This window comes from Gavialis gangeticus, unplaced genomic scaffold (assembly GCF_001723915.1).
Source record: "Gavialis gangeticus isolate Ggan-Ray unplaced genomic scaffold, GavGan_comp1, whole genome shotgun sequence".
In the NCBI taxonomy this organism is placed as follows: domain Eukaryota; kingdom Metazoa; phylum Chordata; order Crocodylia; family Gavialidae; genus Gavialis; species Gavialis gangeticus.
The window spans coordinates 29,039,297-29,056,025 of record NW_017729006.1 but is presented as its reverse complement, the minus strand read 5'-3'; the positions used below and the strand labels follow the sequence as shown (position 1 = coordinate 29,056,025).

Genomic DNA, 16,729 nt, shown 5'->3' with positions numbered 1-16,729 from the left:
GAAAGGCTGCAAAGCAGCTGCCAGGTTACCCATATTTCCTGCTTCTCTGAAGTTCAACTGAAGGTTTCAGTTGACTGGGCCTGGGTCCTTGTTCCAATGTTATGTTCCAGTACATCAATAATGAGTATTAGCTTTGTGCAGTGGTTATTTTAAATTGAATGTTTGCTGTGTGATGAGAGCGAAAGGGTGGTCTTTCAAACATTTTGCATTACTGTAGATATAGATCTTAAACAGTTGTAGTTATAAGACCTCCAGAGTATTCTGACTGATGATTTTAAAAGCTGGGACATTTCAGATGTCCTAAAGGAAAATTCCTAGGTCATCATATGAAGAACTAAGATTTTCCAGGTACATTTGGATTGTGCGGTCTTTGTATACTGATCTGGATTTACTATGTGAGTGCTTGAACTTACTGTTTTAAAATATCAGCTGAATGCAGCCTTTAGTACCCAGGAGTGTTGCTTGTGTTATTCTGGTCTCAGAGGTCTTGATATAGTGCTTAGATCAAATGCTTTGGTTAACAAAACCTGATTTTATACTCTCAATGGCTAGGGACAGAAATTACACATAAAGTGATTGGAAACTGGTTCAAATCTGTAACATAACAGAAGTTCAGTTCACATAAACTGTTTTCAAAATGGCCGGAGCAAGTTTAAGATAAACCTGGATCAGTGTAGTATCAGACTTAACTGATTTAGGTTAAATTGGTTTATTGAACTTCCGAACCAGCTCCCTTCCAGATTCAAATTAGGTCACAGTCCCCCAGTATTTCAGGATGCTTTGCATGTCCCTCAACGCTGCCCCCCTCCCCCCCACGGTGGGCTGGCTAGCCTTGGCTAAGGCTGTCTGCTCCAGCTGAGCAGGGAGGTGTGCTCTTGTGCTGGCTTCTGGCCTTAGCTACTACAGGCATGTGGCTGCATTTCCAGAATCAAAAGTGAATGTCTGTTCGCTTGCTTATTGGTTCAATCTGTGCAGCTTAGCCTAACCTGCAAAGGCTGAATTGATTCAGCTTCAGGCTTCTTGATTGTCTGTATTTAGTAAAGAGCTTTTTTTTTCTTTTTAAGCACTCACTCATATACAATAAGAAAGGCAGGAAAGTTAGCAACGGCAAAAAACCCACAAAGCAGTGAGTAAAATCTTTGTAGAAAATTAATGCTATTAAATTAGATTCCTGTAAGTGCTCTTTTAATTTTTGATGTCTGCATCTGCAATCAAGAACGGCAAAGAACTGAAAGCAGAGTAATTTTAACGGACTACTTCCTGCTTTGCCAACTGAACCATTGACATCTAAATTAAAATAAAAAATCTTTCTGGGGAAGCTCTTATCAGGAAATGGTCACATGGCACATACAACTGACAGGCAGCATCCAGGAATACAGCATACATCTAAGTAGCATAATTCTTTACACTTCAAAGGAGAAGCATTTTGATTGAAGAGGAGTGAATATATGAGGTAGGGTTTGCCTCTGAGATGGCAGGCCTGGTTGTGCTGCTGCAGCGTTGATGGCATCTTTAGCACGGGGATGATTGAGACAGAAGAAAAATGCACTCAGAAGATCAATTAGGGGAAGACTCATTAGCTGGAAGGAAGTTCTGAGCAGACGCGACAGCCTTGACAAAATGAGCCAGAACTCAGATAGAGTTGGGACTGGTGTGTGGGATGAATGTGAAATAGGTTTGTTGCAGAGCAGTTTCAAGGCATGCTTTCCAACAGCGAGTCCTTCCTACTAGTCTTGAAAGAAACAGTACCAATAGTTGAAAAGTTGATTTAGAGCACAATAACCATAAAAAAAATATAACAGTGAATAAAGCTGGTTTTATAGTTAGTCTGTGCAGTCAACAGTTGTATTTGCAAAGCACAGTGGAAAGGAGGGAAGTTTGCTTATTCTTCACTACCTTTGAGGAAATGCAGCTTTTCTCTTTCAACGAAGAATGTGGGATTTCTTTTCTTCTTAATTTTCAAATTTTGCATGGGCTTCCACACAGACTGCCTCATGATTTCCTCTAGGTCTTTGGGTTGGTTGTTTTTTCTTTTATTATTATACACTTGCAATTCTGTGAAATCAACAAGATCAATTGCTTTTTTCTTTTTTCTTTTTTTGCTTTCATAGTATCTCGTTGGTTGAGGACATGCCCTTTACCCTTCATATTTCTGTTTTCAGAGCAGACTGTCTCTTTCTCCTTAGTCCTTGGCTAGGGACAGAAGTTCAATATAAACTGGTTTAAGTGATCAGAAACTGGTTTAAATCTGTAACAGAACAGAATCTCAGTGCACATAAACCAGTTTCACAATGGCTGAAACTGGTTTAAGATAAACCTGGCTGAATGTAGTACCAGATTTAACTGATTTGGTTTATGAAACCAGTTTATGAAACTTCTGTCCCAGACCCCTTCCTGATTCAAGTTTAATCACAGTCCCCCAGCATCCCAGCATCCTTTACAGTCCTGGGCTGGGCTGTGTGTTCCAGAGAACAGTGCTTGCCTCAGCCCCTTGCTCGCTAGCTGGAGCAGTGAGGGATGATGGACAAAGGGGTGGGGGGGAAAGCCCAGGTGGGGATGCAACCCAGGCTTCATGGGGGAGAACTTTCCCTCCTCCCCAGGCAAACCCTGGCTGGGGTATGGGGCCAGGGAGGGGGGTTAAACACCCCTTCCCTGGCTCAAACGTGAGGAAGTGATGAGCAACCCTACAGAGTTCTGCTGCTGTAATTCTGGACTACAAATCCCGAAGAGCTCAGGGCAGCAGGAAGAGGAACTGAACATGCAGCCAGAGATCTGTACTGTAGTGCCCCCTGGCTTCTGGCCTGAACCACACTGCAGGCATGTGGCTGCAGTTTCTGAATCAAAGGTAAATGTCTGTTCACTTCTGTTTCAATTTAATCTGTGCATCGTAGACTAACCTGCAAAAACTGAATTGATTTGGCCTCGGGCTTTTTGACTGTCTGTACCTAGCCCTTAACTTTCCTTAGACCAGAGATGGCTAGGACATGGCCCAGAGAGCTGTATCATCTGGCTCTCAGTGCTGCTAGTCACATGCAGCATTCTCTGGCCTCTTCCCCACACACTGTATGTGGTACATGGAACTTGTCTGGGATGGGCTGCTCATAGCACTGGGCTGATTTGAGGTATGCATTGCATATGGTGCCTGTGCTGGACCAGCCTTGCATGCTGGAGCTGCGGCCAGTCTGGATAGGGCCCATAGGCCAGCCTTGCTTATTGAATCTCATGCACAGGACTGGTCTGGTGCAGGCACCACATGCTGCACATGCCCCAGACCAGCCCTACATGCTGCATGTACTGTACGTCTGTGCATGCTTCATATAGTACATGGGGCTGGAGCCAGCGGTGCATGTTACAAGCAGTATGCACAGGTGGTCCAGAGTGTGCATTGCATGTGGTGCCTGGTCAGCCTAGTCCTGCAGGCTGGATCCAGCATGTGGGACCAGTCTGTGGGCCTGATACAGCCCCTTCCCTAGACCACCTCTTACCTAGACCAGCTGTTCTGGTTGCAAGTTCCCATTTTAAACACAGAACACTTTAAGCCATATAAAAAAAAAAAGGAAGTGCACAGAGGAGTAGACATGGATAGTTGCATGTAAATAGGCACATATGTGCTATGCTCATGGACATTTATTTACACATGCATAAATATTACTATGCTGGGGTTGTTTGAAAGGCACGTTGCTATTACTTATTAGCAAGTTAATCATTGCTCTTTATGATTTTAATTCAGTACAAACCTTTTCCTCTGTAGTACGAATTTAATAAAGAACCTAAGTTTTAGTTGGTGAGTTGTATTATTTGACATTCAGCTTGTTAAGCATTAATTGTATTTGTAAGGCAGGGGTTGCAGTGATAGCGGGAGCTTTATTCATATGGTAGTTTCATCACTTTTAGAAAAATGCTGTTATAATCATTCACAAAGAAGTGAGGAAAAGTTCTAGGTTCTGTTTCCAGCTCTCCCTGTAACTCTAGACTTGAGTAATCCCTTTAATCATTCTGTGCCTCCGTTTATCCTTCCAGGTAAATGAGATTAGTGATATTTACCTACCTTTTCAAAAGCGGTGTCAGGTTTCCTTAATTTCTAAGTCTTCTGGTGAAAGGGACAATGGAGGGGCAAAGCAGTGGTGTTAATGAAACATACACAATCACTCTCACATCATTTCTCCAAAGGTTGCTGAACAGTTGATTGTTGCTTTTAAGCATGGAAGAACCCAAACTGTTGACACAAAAACAAATAAACAACTTATCAGAACCTTCCTTTTTTCAGCATTCATAATAGAAATACACATGAGATTTTGAGAAGTCAGAGGGCATGCATTGATGCTGTGGCTGTTCTGAAGGTTGTGCTAGGTTAATACTTTAAGCCTCTGCCTTCAGGGCTGTAAAAATTCTCGCACTAAGAACCTTTACCCTCTCCCCCCCCAGAAAAAATGAAAGACTTCTGAACAAATAGATGTAATGTTCTTATATAGCAGATGCTCTGACACCTGGACTGCTGCAGTCTATTGGGTGAATAATCTACCGTTTAAATGGTTCCTAAGTACATATTTATGTAATTAACATATTAAAATATCCATAAATGATTATTTTCTCAGATTAGCTTCAGAGTTAACTCAGATACTTCTGTGAACATTTTTTGTTTTTCTCATCATGGATAAAGCATAATAAGTAAATAGCATCCTTTTGCTGTTTTACATGACTGAGGTGACATCAGCTTCATCCTCAAGATGAGCATAACATAATGCTCAATGGAATAGACGGTACTTCTTACAGTGTTTATCCATATCAAACTTAACACTTAGCAAGAAGGCATGTGTATGTGAGAGGGAGGGCGAGTAGAAAGTGAATATATAGCTTATTTTCTTGCAGTGCAACAGCATCAGTACAGCATTAGCATCTTGTGTACTCATAACTTTTTATCTTGCCAACATTTAAAGGGAGTTCTTGAACTATTTATAGTCCATGTAAATTTTGTCCTCATCATTAACTCAGCAGCCTGGACAAAGGGAGCATTAGGGGGCAGCAGATGCCAGGTGCAGCATACAACATTGGTAATTACTGAGGTTGCAGGGGACCAAAAGTCCTCTGTACTGGCCAGCAGTGTTCTGAACACAGCGAATGAGTGAGGTCAGGGGATTTTTTTTTTACCTGATTAACAGTCTTTCTAAATATGGTAGTGAATATTTTGGTGATGACCAAATTTACATAATAGGTTTAATCCAGAAGCCCAAGTACAGGAAATGATTATTTGGAAGCTTGGCTTGCAGCACAAATAGGGAATGTTTCAGGTCCTGTAATGCTGCAAAGAACATTTCCATTGGCCTTGTAATATTCTGTTTAGAATATAAACTAGTGATGGAAGAATGGATGATGGAGGTAGAGAGAAGTATTTAGATGTGTTTAGTCTGAAATCAGTATTTAGTCTGACATCAGTCAGAATGCAGGGTAGATATGCACCTTCATAGGCTATCTAAATAAGAGAGAGCGTACAAGCTTTTATAAATCTAAAGACACAGACAGAAGAGCAGCTCCCCATTGTAATTCATGGTGCTTAGCAGGAAGTGCCATGAGTTACAACAGTCCCCCAGACCCAACAGAAGTTTAGTGTTGGGTCCTGAGGGTTGGGGAATCCAGCAGCTGCTGATCCACATACTTGGATTGATTTTTCATTCATCTGTGGTTCTGGAATGGACTGCTGTTGTATATTATATATCACCATTTTGTGTATTTGAAATGGCTAGACTTAGGTTGGCATTTCTACAGTTCATTTAAGTCAAAGTTGTTTTACAAATAAACATTTGATATGTCATTTTCTCAGGTTAGGCACCCTCTTCATTAAGCCACACCCAATATTTAGTGCCAAAATCCACTGAGCTTACAATTCAAACAATGTGAAATGGCATATCCATCATTTAAGAATGTAAATTTCTTTCTCCCCCCACCCCCATACTCAACCCCCATTTTTTTCTTTGTCAATACTTTGCTTCATTCTGTTATGTGGTATATTTATTTCTTTGAATCTGTTCATTATCTACTCCTGTTCCTCCAAAATCTACCCTTAAAAGATGTTCTAGGTTTCTAGGCAGTGAAGTCATATGTTAATCAAGGCATGTGCTCTCAATAGAGGTAAAAAGTTGAAGAGTATATTTGTTTCTTATTGTATTGACCAAAAACAACCTAGTCTTTCCATTCTTCTTCTTAATAATAATATGACTATTAATTTTATAATTCCTTTTTTCATCCCAGGATATGTGTATTTCAGATGATGACAAAGTCATGAAAGACCCTTTCTAGATGAGCAAGTATTTTTCCAGTTTATAGGTGAAGAGATGGAGATATAGGAATGAAATGACATGGTCTAGATGATTCAACAAGTCAGCATTGGGGATGCAAATACTCTTCCAAATTTTCTCTTAATCAAATATATTAGAGATGAGAAATGCGTAATAGGTGTTTATGCCCATTCCCTAGCCAATACAGGATTGTTTGTTATGGTCTTCTTACTTATAGGATCTCAGTTGTCAGAAAAGATGAAAAAACACTGAAGTTTCAGAACCACTAGGCAGACCAGGTTCATATTTGTCTAAAGTCTAAACAATGTCAGCTTCTCAGAAGGTCAGAGATCAACATTAATTTGCATAAAATTAAATGAGTACTCTTCAATATGAAGCATTCTTTGGAGAGTATAAGTCCCTGCATCTGAAGGGAAGGCTGCACTGATTAAGAAGTGCCACATAGTGGGCATGTCTATATGAGCTATGTAGTCACTTGAATAAACTCTGTAGCTTATTGCTTTAGAGTTTATTGCTCCTGAATGCTGTCTGCACATGTCCCCAGGAGCGTAGCGCATTGAGCCAGGTTTGACCAGCCCTGGCTGGCAGGGTCCTGGGGGATCAGCCTGCCAGCCCAGGGTTGCTCCCTCCAGTTCAAGGGGCTGGTTGGGGCACAAGGGTGCTTCAACATGGGGCTAACTGGATGCAGCCCTCACACTGAAGCATCCTTGTGCCCCAGCCAGCCAGGGCAGCATTTACACATGCACTGCTGCAGAGTTTTTTACCCCACAGCAGGATAGTACTTGTATTTACAAGTGATGGCTGCAGTATGGATCCAATATGCACATGTAGGTGCACAATGTTTACTACACAGCTAATTAATCAACTGTGCAATAAACATTTTGTGTAGATGCACCCAGTGAAAATAGTAAGCTTTCAGCAATAAAGTAAACTGGAGAAGAGAGGAGCAGGCCCAGTATACAGGAACAAACTGGCACACACACTGAGTTCTAAATACTATACTTTCCAAGGGTGGAAGCCTTGAATCAGTGGATACTGGGTGCAGTCATTTGTCTCCCAGTTGAAAGGTACAGGGTGATCCAAAGATTGTATTGCAACCTTTCCATTCAGTACTAAGATATTAAAGGCTCTGTATCTTTGCAGTTCCCATGGACTTTACCGGAGCTATGGTTACAGATCACCTCTGAAGGTCAGGTCTAATCCTTGCAAAGCTGTATTCATGATTGTGCTTTAGACAGTTTATATGACCAAATACATTGGCCCACTCAGATGCACACATTGTGGCTTGTAATAGGGCTGACCAAAAAATCAAGGTGAATGTATTATGCCAAACGCACATAATATTCAAAATTGGTGAGTGCAAAATCTTTGTGCAAGCAAAATTTACAGTTTTGAGGCCCATGTTCCTTCTCCTCCTACTTTTGTGTGTTATATTTCATATATTCTATGCTAAAACCTTAAGTTTTAGTACAAAACTAATGTTTGTGTAAAAGGAAATTCTAAGGATTTCACCCAAAATCAGAGCACTTTTGGTATAAAAAATTGTCCATTTACAAGTGAGAAATGGAGGATTTCTTCATGGATGTGGAAGAAGCATCAGGAAATCAAGCACAATGCAAAAGTGTCAAGCTTGAATGCCATTGCTATGTGTGTAAATGTTTCTCATATTCTTAGTAATTAAATCCTGTGCTCAAGAAGGGGTAGAAAGGTAAGAACTGGTTTTCTTCTAGACTGAATATTTTAGATGATATCTCCTTGCATATAGATTGTTGGATGAGTGAAACATTCACCCAAAATTTGCAGATCTATCTACTGTCCCTTTGAGAAGAAAGAGCTTTTTTCACCACAAAGGGGAGAGATAGGCATAGTCAGAAGAGTTAGCAGGTTCTGTGACTACTGAGAAGCCTGTGCAGATCCCAGCTCATCCCAGTAGGTGAATATCATCTTGTGTGACTACCTAGGCTTCTACATTGAGATACTAATAGGGGTTGTATTCCATTGATTGCACCCTCTGCTCCAATGATAACCTGCTGTCATAGGGTGGGAGACAGATATGAGAATTACTGCTGGATCAACAATCAGTAAATTGTTTTTCCTTGAAAGCCCAGTGTCTTGTGGGAGTATTCTATACAGAGCCATTGCTCTCTAATTCTACTCCATCCCATTTAAAAGACGTATTTCCTTTCCCCAGCATCTATTTATTACGTGTATTCAGCATAATACATTCACCTTGCGGTTTTGGGCAGCGTAGGGCATAATGCATTCATGAATCTCTCTTATATTGCATCCATTACTGTACTATTGGAGCATATCACAATTTTTTATGTACTTATCCTTGCAACACCTCTGTGAGGAAAGAAAGTGCTATTATCCCCATTCTCCAAGTAGAGAAATGCCAAAACACAGGGAGACAGTGTGAACTTGCCAAAGGTCACAGCAAGAGACTGTCAGAGAAGGGACTGAGTGTAAGTCTTCTGAGTCCTACACTGATTTCCCTAATCAGTAGCACTCTTTGTTCTCATCATAAAATAAGTGAGAATATTTTTGGAGGGGAGAGACCAAGGAGCATCAAAACAGCCCAAAGAGAGGTACACCACATACATTAAACAATCTGATCATCATCATGTTTGCTTGCAATGGCGGTTTGTTAGACAAGCTGAGAGCTAATTAATGGTTTTGTACTCTGCATATCATACCATGGTACTGGCAAAGAGAACAATTTATTTGATTAGGAAATTCTCTAATTTAATATTGCCTTAAACACTAAATTACTGTGTAGAGGCTCACTAAGAAGGTGGCAGAAGATTCTTCTTTTGTCTAATTGTGTTTATTTGATATTACTGTGCACTTGTTTATTTCTGTTCTGCACATCTGTCTGCAACTCTAGGGGTGAACAAAGCTTTAAATTCATACCGTCCATAAAACAGCAAAAAAAAAAAAAGAAAGAATTGAACTACTGACACTTGCGAATAACAAGATATGCCCCTCCATCCAGTTCCCTTTGCCCTCAAACTACTCTGTTCCCAAATGCCTGGGGAAGAAAAGATGAGGTTTTCAGCAAACCCTGACAGCAAGCAAATTTGGGCTATAAATTAGCAAATTAACTACTTTCCTCAATTTAATGGTTCAAAACTAAAAGACTGAACATAAATTACTAAGATGGCAGGAGAAGGATGATAAAGAGAGTTGCCATCAAGAAAATGACAGGATATAGTACCTTATGTGTCTAGTAAAACAGACGCTGGAAAAAATATTGAGATGTGAAATTCAGAGTGATACATTTTGTACAGAACTGTGAAGTAATTCTGACTTCTTTTGTGACCTTGGGCAAACCACTCATCTTTTCCATGACTCAGTTACTAAGTCTGCAAAATGGCAATATTGGATATATGCTGTCTATACACCCATGTCTATACACTGACTAAGATATATAGATGTGGAACCAGGAGGTGGCAGAAACTCAGCAGTGCTGTAGTGTATATTGAATACAGTGAATACATTTGAGGAGCAGGTCACTAGAAGTAATACACCCACACCTACAACCATCTCTGAAATAAGTGGTTATTTGAGAAAGTTTGTCAGTATTAATAAATATCCCAAGGTCATGTTATGGATCCTTTTTTATCCTTGTGACTTTCCCAGTAATATATTTTGTGGCTCCCGCAGAATAGTTGGAAAGCTAAACCTAACACTTCCATAGCCTGTAGAGTTGATTTGTGCTAGAATGCATACAAATGAACAGGACCAATTATCAGTGTATATATATCTAAGCTGAATATACCTACCAGGGGTTGACTATCAGTGTACCCGTGTGCATATATACATGCCAGCACATCACATGCTTATACATATGCACATGTGCGTGTGCATGCAAAGAGAAAGCAAACCTGCACGTGTGTGTGTCTGTATACGAGTGTGTATTTCCACAGTGTGCATGTGTGGGGAAGGCAAACTCACAATCAAATAAGTAGTGAGAGTGGAGGAAAAAGATGCGATTGCAGTTGATTATGAGTCTGGCAGCAGATGTTCTACACAAATCCAGCTCGCTGCATCCAGTCTGTTTCCATGGTGATGGAATCAGTAATTGTTGAGCTCCAGCTTTCTCCCCTCCTCTTCTCCCAACAAGGTAGAAGCTGGAGATGAATCTGAACTCCCTTAAGACAATTGCCAGGCCCCTTAAAATAAAAAAAAAGGGGGGTGGGGGGGAGGACCATGGGGAGACCCAGAGACAGGAAACTATTATTTTCCCCATTATGATACTAAAAGTGAGGCATTCTTCCTAGAAAATATGGTCTCCGAAGATGCTAAATAAATGAGCAGGAGTTTCCCTGAAATGGAGGCTCACTGTGATTGGCTGCTGTTCCCTATGTTCTTGCCAATCGGAGCACAATTGGGCTTCAGCACTCTAAACATAAGCAAAGCTACATGCTTATTCTTTTGGACTTGAACTGTACACCAGGCAAAGGTGAGCTAAGGGTGGGGGGTCTCCTTTCACATGGCTAAACTGAAAACGGATCTCATTAAAGAGCTTCATCGGAGACCATCTGCCATTCACACACGTTGTTCCTTCCACAGAAAGCATTAAGTCATTTTCTTGCTGTAGTATAGGAGGCGAATTTGTCATCCGGAACTATGGAGCTACAGGATCTCTGTAAGTAAATCTCTGTGTATACTTATCCTGGTATTTTCAAGATGAGAACAGATCAATAAAGTATGCATCTGCCAAGAATGATGAAGGCAAATTAGCTATAACTGCAAATAGCAGCAAGGTTTTTTTTTCTTTCACATCTAGCTAGGTAGGTTTTTATTAATGAATCTAGACAACAGTACTTATGAGATGCTTGTTTTGCCTTGAGTTGTCTTTTATCCAAATTAAGATTAGTACATGGAAGGGTTCTGCATTTTCCTAGGCTATTCAAATTGTTTCTGTATTTATTTAAAAAGAAAAGTAAATGTTTCAACCCAAATCGCATGTAACAGAAAACTGCAGGCACAGGATTCTGAGCTGCCCATATGTGGTCACCAGTGCTTTTATTGTTGACAGGCACATTATTACAATGGGCTGTAAAACAGACACTCAGCTAGAAAAGCTTTAATTGCTGATCATCCATTGTTGTTCCCAACACGGAGAACAGTTGCTTTCATGCCGTTCAGTTATTTTTAAAAATACGTTTCCCATGTTGGAGGGGCTCTTTGAAAAGCTATAATACAGAAGCCCTTTGTGTCTACACTGAACAGGTGAGTGTAGTGCAAGCTCAAAGAGTTTTTTTTCCTACCCCCCAAGGTAGGGGCATAAGTTGGAACTTGATTCTCCTACCTGGTATAACTCTCTGGTTTAGATGCTCTCTGGTTTAGATAGTGTAAAGCAGAAACCGTACTTTGAGAGGCACTAAGGCAAATCTTTCCCTCCTTTGAGGTTTGATTCATGAATTTGGCCCAATGTTGTTTGCATTTGGTTAGGTATTTGCCATCAGATTGAGAGCGCTGCTCACAGAGCTCATGAATGAATCTTTCAGGTTGACCCTCTCAAAGTGTGTAGTTCATCTTTCCAGTTGAAGCAGTTCATAGGAAAAAAGATGGAAACAAGAGGAACTGGGAAAAGTTTTATATTTTTGCTGTGTGGCTTCATCTGGCCATGCACTTTGGGAGATATAATAACCAGACTGCAAATACAAGGTGAAGCTGAGGAAGAGCCCAGTTTGGGTATAGCGTGTCCATATGAGAAACTAAGCACAAAACTTCCTATCCCAACGGTGGGATCTGCTGGGAGTCTGCCTGAAAATTTCATCCCAAGACTCTCCTTTTTAAATGTTGCTAAACCAATTGGTTTTGCTCTCTAGATATTTCCTTGCATGTTGTGGCAGGCAGAGGCACTGTGCAACTTACTCCTTCAGCTAAAAAAATAGAATCCAACAACGATGTTGATGCTGAGAAAGGAATTGCATGCATAGTATTAAGAGCTCTCTGATTAAGATGACATAATTATATTTATACAGCCAAAGTATCTGTTAATGAGAGGTGTTGTTGGCTCTTGGAATTATTTGTTGCATCGCCAATTCAGGAAGACTGCTGGTTAAGTATGAATGATTGTTTTTTGTGACCACTCTCTAAAATTACCAGTAATGCTTGGGGCACCTTTTGCTGAAATAATGGTCCCTGATATCCTAAGACAAATGACTAAAAGCTAAATCACTTTCCTAATCTGTTCAAAGAGAGGGATATTCTGTTGACAACCCTTGGCTATTATTGGGAAACATTAAGCCATTTGACACTGCTGTAAGTGATGAAAATTAAATCCTTGAAATGAGGCAGTAATTTATCTGATATGCTACCAAGCAGTATATTCCCTTTTACTTATTGGTGTTCACATTGCTAGAAAAAAGAACTATAGCAAATAGCAGTCCAAGCAGAGACACCTACCACTCAGACTGAGAGGTGGACTCCCCAGGTCAGGGCTAATACATATTAGTCGGACACTTGGGGCATGCTTACACTTCCATTGCCTGGGGCATCTTTCTCTTGTGGAGAGGCAGCTCCAGCCTCCAGGGTTATCATTTTGTGCCCCTTCCACAGGCATCAAAATGAACTTCTAATTTAATGGGAAAAATTAATTTTGCAGAATGATGGCTTTAAACCTTTTGCTGTGTCTGCTAACTGATCGTACTTGGATTGAGAGAGAAATAGATCTGTAGGGTTAATGTAATACTATGACATGATTTTAATTCTTACTAATGCTCTAGGGATATAGTTCAAACGAATGTAAATCTGTCAGATTCAGTCTCCATCATTAACCAAATACTGTTTGACTGGTGGAATGCCTATTTCTCCTATAACCTTGTTTGGAGGATTTGTTTACTTGTCTATCCCATGCATTAGCAGATAAAAGGAGAGGGAAAGGGGTGAGAAAGGGAGTGCTTTTTAATTGCTAAGCCATGGGTAGTGCATCATATCTATCCATTTTATGGCTTTAATCTGAAGTGGTGTCCAAATCAGAAAAAAATTGGTGATGCAATTAAATTCACGTTTGAATTAGATTTTTGGCCTAATGATGTATGAAACAATTTTTTGAGATCAGAACAGGTAAGGTGGATGGTCTCAGACTACAAAGAAACAACTGCAGAATCACTGACCACAAGGATTCCACCAGCAGAACAAGGAGACTTCAGTGAGATTTGTGACATATTAGCAACAATCAGGACATGCAGTAGCTGAAAAAGGCAGTGATAATGTAGCTTTAATTGTCTGCATGCATTTGGAAGATACTTGCTTCAATGAGCTCTTTTATTCTTTTTGGGGGGGGGGATCAGATCCCTAGCTTGATTAAAATTTGCACAACTCCAGTGACTTTAGTAGAATGATACCACCTTCCTCCAGGTATGAATTTCACCCTTGTTCTTCTGCTTACATTTCTCTGGGGAGACAGAGGTCTATACAAGGAGGATTGATAATTTAATTCCACCCCCAACCCGTAACACCTTAACCCAAATAGAATAGACATTGTACGGTTGATTTCTCTTAGCCGTTGACTTAAGTTAGCTTGCTGTAAGCTATGTGCCATCTACCTTGTGACACATTTCTCTATGTTTCTGGGACGCTTGCAGAGCATCGTTTATATAACTGTAAACTTTAGTGGGAAAGTACAGCAGAAGACTAAGAGGGATGCTTTCTTTACCAAGGAAATGGTGGTACAGATGGTTGTAGGTTTCAAATAGTACCAGGCTAGTCAGAGATTATTTATTTGGAACATTGCATTTTTCTTTGGAATTCACCCTTTTCCTACTTCAGTGTAAGCTCTGTTATCAGTTGAGGTGATGCTAATACCAAGACTGTTATTTTCCCCCCAAATCCATATGTTCATTTTTTTGTCCCATTTATCAAACAGGTTGATGTAACTTGTATGTAGCTTTTCATAGTCAAATTCAAATTGCTGGGTCCTTAGAGTGGGTTTGCATATAGAGAGTGGAGGAAATTAAAGATGTTAACTCTGTTTAAGGTTGCCATCAAATTAAACTGGCTTCTTATTTTTGCTTATATTTGTGGTGGGAATTTTTTTTAGGGAAAAGCTACTTTTCTCTAGTATTAGGACCTGGCTAAGGAAAAATTTGAAATTGGGACTATTAACAAATCATTCTCCCTTTCCACACAGACACAAACCCATGACACTACCTCACAAAAATAGAATGAAAATGAAACACCATAGGAAAAAAGGGTGATTGAATTATGAAAAACCATTGATTAGTTTGACATCCATTTTGTTCAGCATTTTGAAGTGTTAATCTGAAAATTCAGTGCATCACAGAAGTTTTCTGAACAATAGGAACTGTCAACTGCAGCAGATTTTACAGAGTTGCCATTGTTCCTCCATTGTTGTGAAGCTCTAAGTGGCATACAAAAAGATTTTTGGCAGTTGTTCAGGAATGGTCTACTAAAGAGGTGTTACATGTGGCCTACCTCACATATGTTGTCATTTGCAAATAGAATGTAGCTTAGCACAAAACCCTAGGTGCATGGTTGTCCCTGCCTCATTGTTTTATTTTACAGCTTTCATCTAATTTATCCTCAAAAGCTCATTTTGGACTTTTCTTAATTACAAAGGGTGTGTGTGTGTGTGTGTGTGCGCGTGTGTGTGCGCGCGCACGCGCGCACACGTCAGAATTCCAGTGTTTTCACCCACATTGGGTCTGATTTCCCTCTGAGATGTGTTTGACAGTGATGGGACTCCACTGATTGCAGTGAAACTGTCACTCATTTACAAGTATGAGAAGGAATTGATGTTCTTTGATGATTTTTTGAGGGCAGAAGGTTGTACGCCTTTTTGTTACTGATCTATAATGACCCCCACCCATCATTACCACCTCATGGAACATCAAGTTGGCACCTGCTTTTTGATCATCCTAAAAAATACAGTCTATGTTGTGGGGTAGCTTAAATACCCCATGCACCTGCACAACCAAGAAAAGCTATTTTCTATCAGCCTACTGTAATAATCCAGAAACATAAAAAAACAACCCATAGCCCCTTTCAAAGAAAAATGTAAAAAAACAACAAAACAAAATAATTCTTGGACCTGACAATTTTTCATCCTGATCCTCCACTCTGTCTTGCCCTACCTTTCACCAACTCAAATTATTTTGCATCCTTTCATAGAGGGCCTACCCATTGCATTAGTAAATACTGTCAGGGCGTGAAAAGCGGCAAACCTAGTTTTATGCAAGGAAGTATGGTGCAGTAGTAAGCCATTACCCTAAGGCTTAAGATACCTCAATTCAAGTCCTTGCTGTGGTATCAGGGGCCATATAAGAATTTTATTTTATGGTGTTTACCTTTTTTGCATCACTTCCCAGTGAGCTATAATATATATATATACACCATCCAAAAATATTAAGTTATCCTCCAATATAAATAGGGACATGACATGTCTAATGCCAGACGTATTTGGTATAAGTAACATGCAGGGTCTACAAGCTCTGCTGGGGAAGTCACAACACTTGCAAATTCTGCAGGAGACTTAAAGTCCCAAGCAGACTTTATCTGGCTAAATTAACCACTTAAACCTTCAGTGCATAAATGTTAATGCTTAGAAAAATATGCCAAAGTCTCCCTTTGAGGGTCATATATTGCCTTCACATAATCATAAACTTTGATTAGCTAGTGTTTGGACATGCAGGACTCTGCTGTAATGTTCTAATTCAATCTTGCACTGCAGTGAAAAGGAAAATCTTCATATTAATATTAGTTCACTGTCAAACTGATATATCAAATAATGTCCTCTTAACCTGAATTGGTGGACTGCATTTGTCAGTGCTATTGATGTAGTGAAGAAAGTGTTCATTATATGGCTGGGAACCATAGTCTAGTAGTCTTCATTTCTTTGTTCTGCTTCAATTTTCTATATATAAGTAGAGCATCATTATGGTGAGATCAGCTTTTATACAGGTATGTGCTTCAAGATTCACATTCAAAACATGTCAGATGCTACATAAAGGATTTTTTTAAGTTAGCTTTTCAAATATAGGTAACCTTCCATCCTGACCTATGTATTCACTTCCCACTTGCATTTCAAAAAAGGTTGCTGCCCACATACAGTTACCTCTGATAAAAGCACAATTAAACACCATGTCTGCAGCATTGCCATTTTATTCTGACATCCAGAAGAATGAATGGTTAAAAGTGGAGAAGATGGTGAAAAGATTTGAATGAGTTCCCATTTATAAAAGGAAGGCACCCACGGTTCCTGGAAATTAATGGAACAGCTTCAAGATAAGCTACAGCTCTCTTGCACAGAAGCGACAGAACATTTCTTTCTTTCTTTTCTTTTTAACCGTAGCCTTACCATGGTAATTTTACAGTGTTGAAAAATAAACAGCAAAGCATTTCATATATCCTTCCAAATGTGATGTTGGCAAAAGTATATTCTGGAAGGAGATAGGAGGCTA

General features: G+C 39.9%; 1 protein-coding gene across 4 annotated transcripts in view; it reads left to right on the top strand.

Annotated features, from left to right (window-relative positions):
* Positions 1-16,729, top strand: part of ELMO1 (engulfment and cell motility 1) — a 544,813-nt gene that overhangs the window by 401,183 nt on the left and 126,901 nt on the right. Inside the window, exon 1 of one of the 4 annotated variants that reach the window (XM_019509061.1) lies at positions 10,747-10,944. The exons of the other annotated variants lie outside the window; for them this stretch is intronic. The gene's annotated coding sequence lies outside the window, so the exon portion shown is untranslated. Of the gene's footprint in view, positions 1-10,746; positions 10,945-16,729 lie in introns of those variants that run through there. 4 annotated transcript variants of the gene reach the window in all.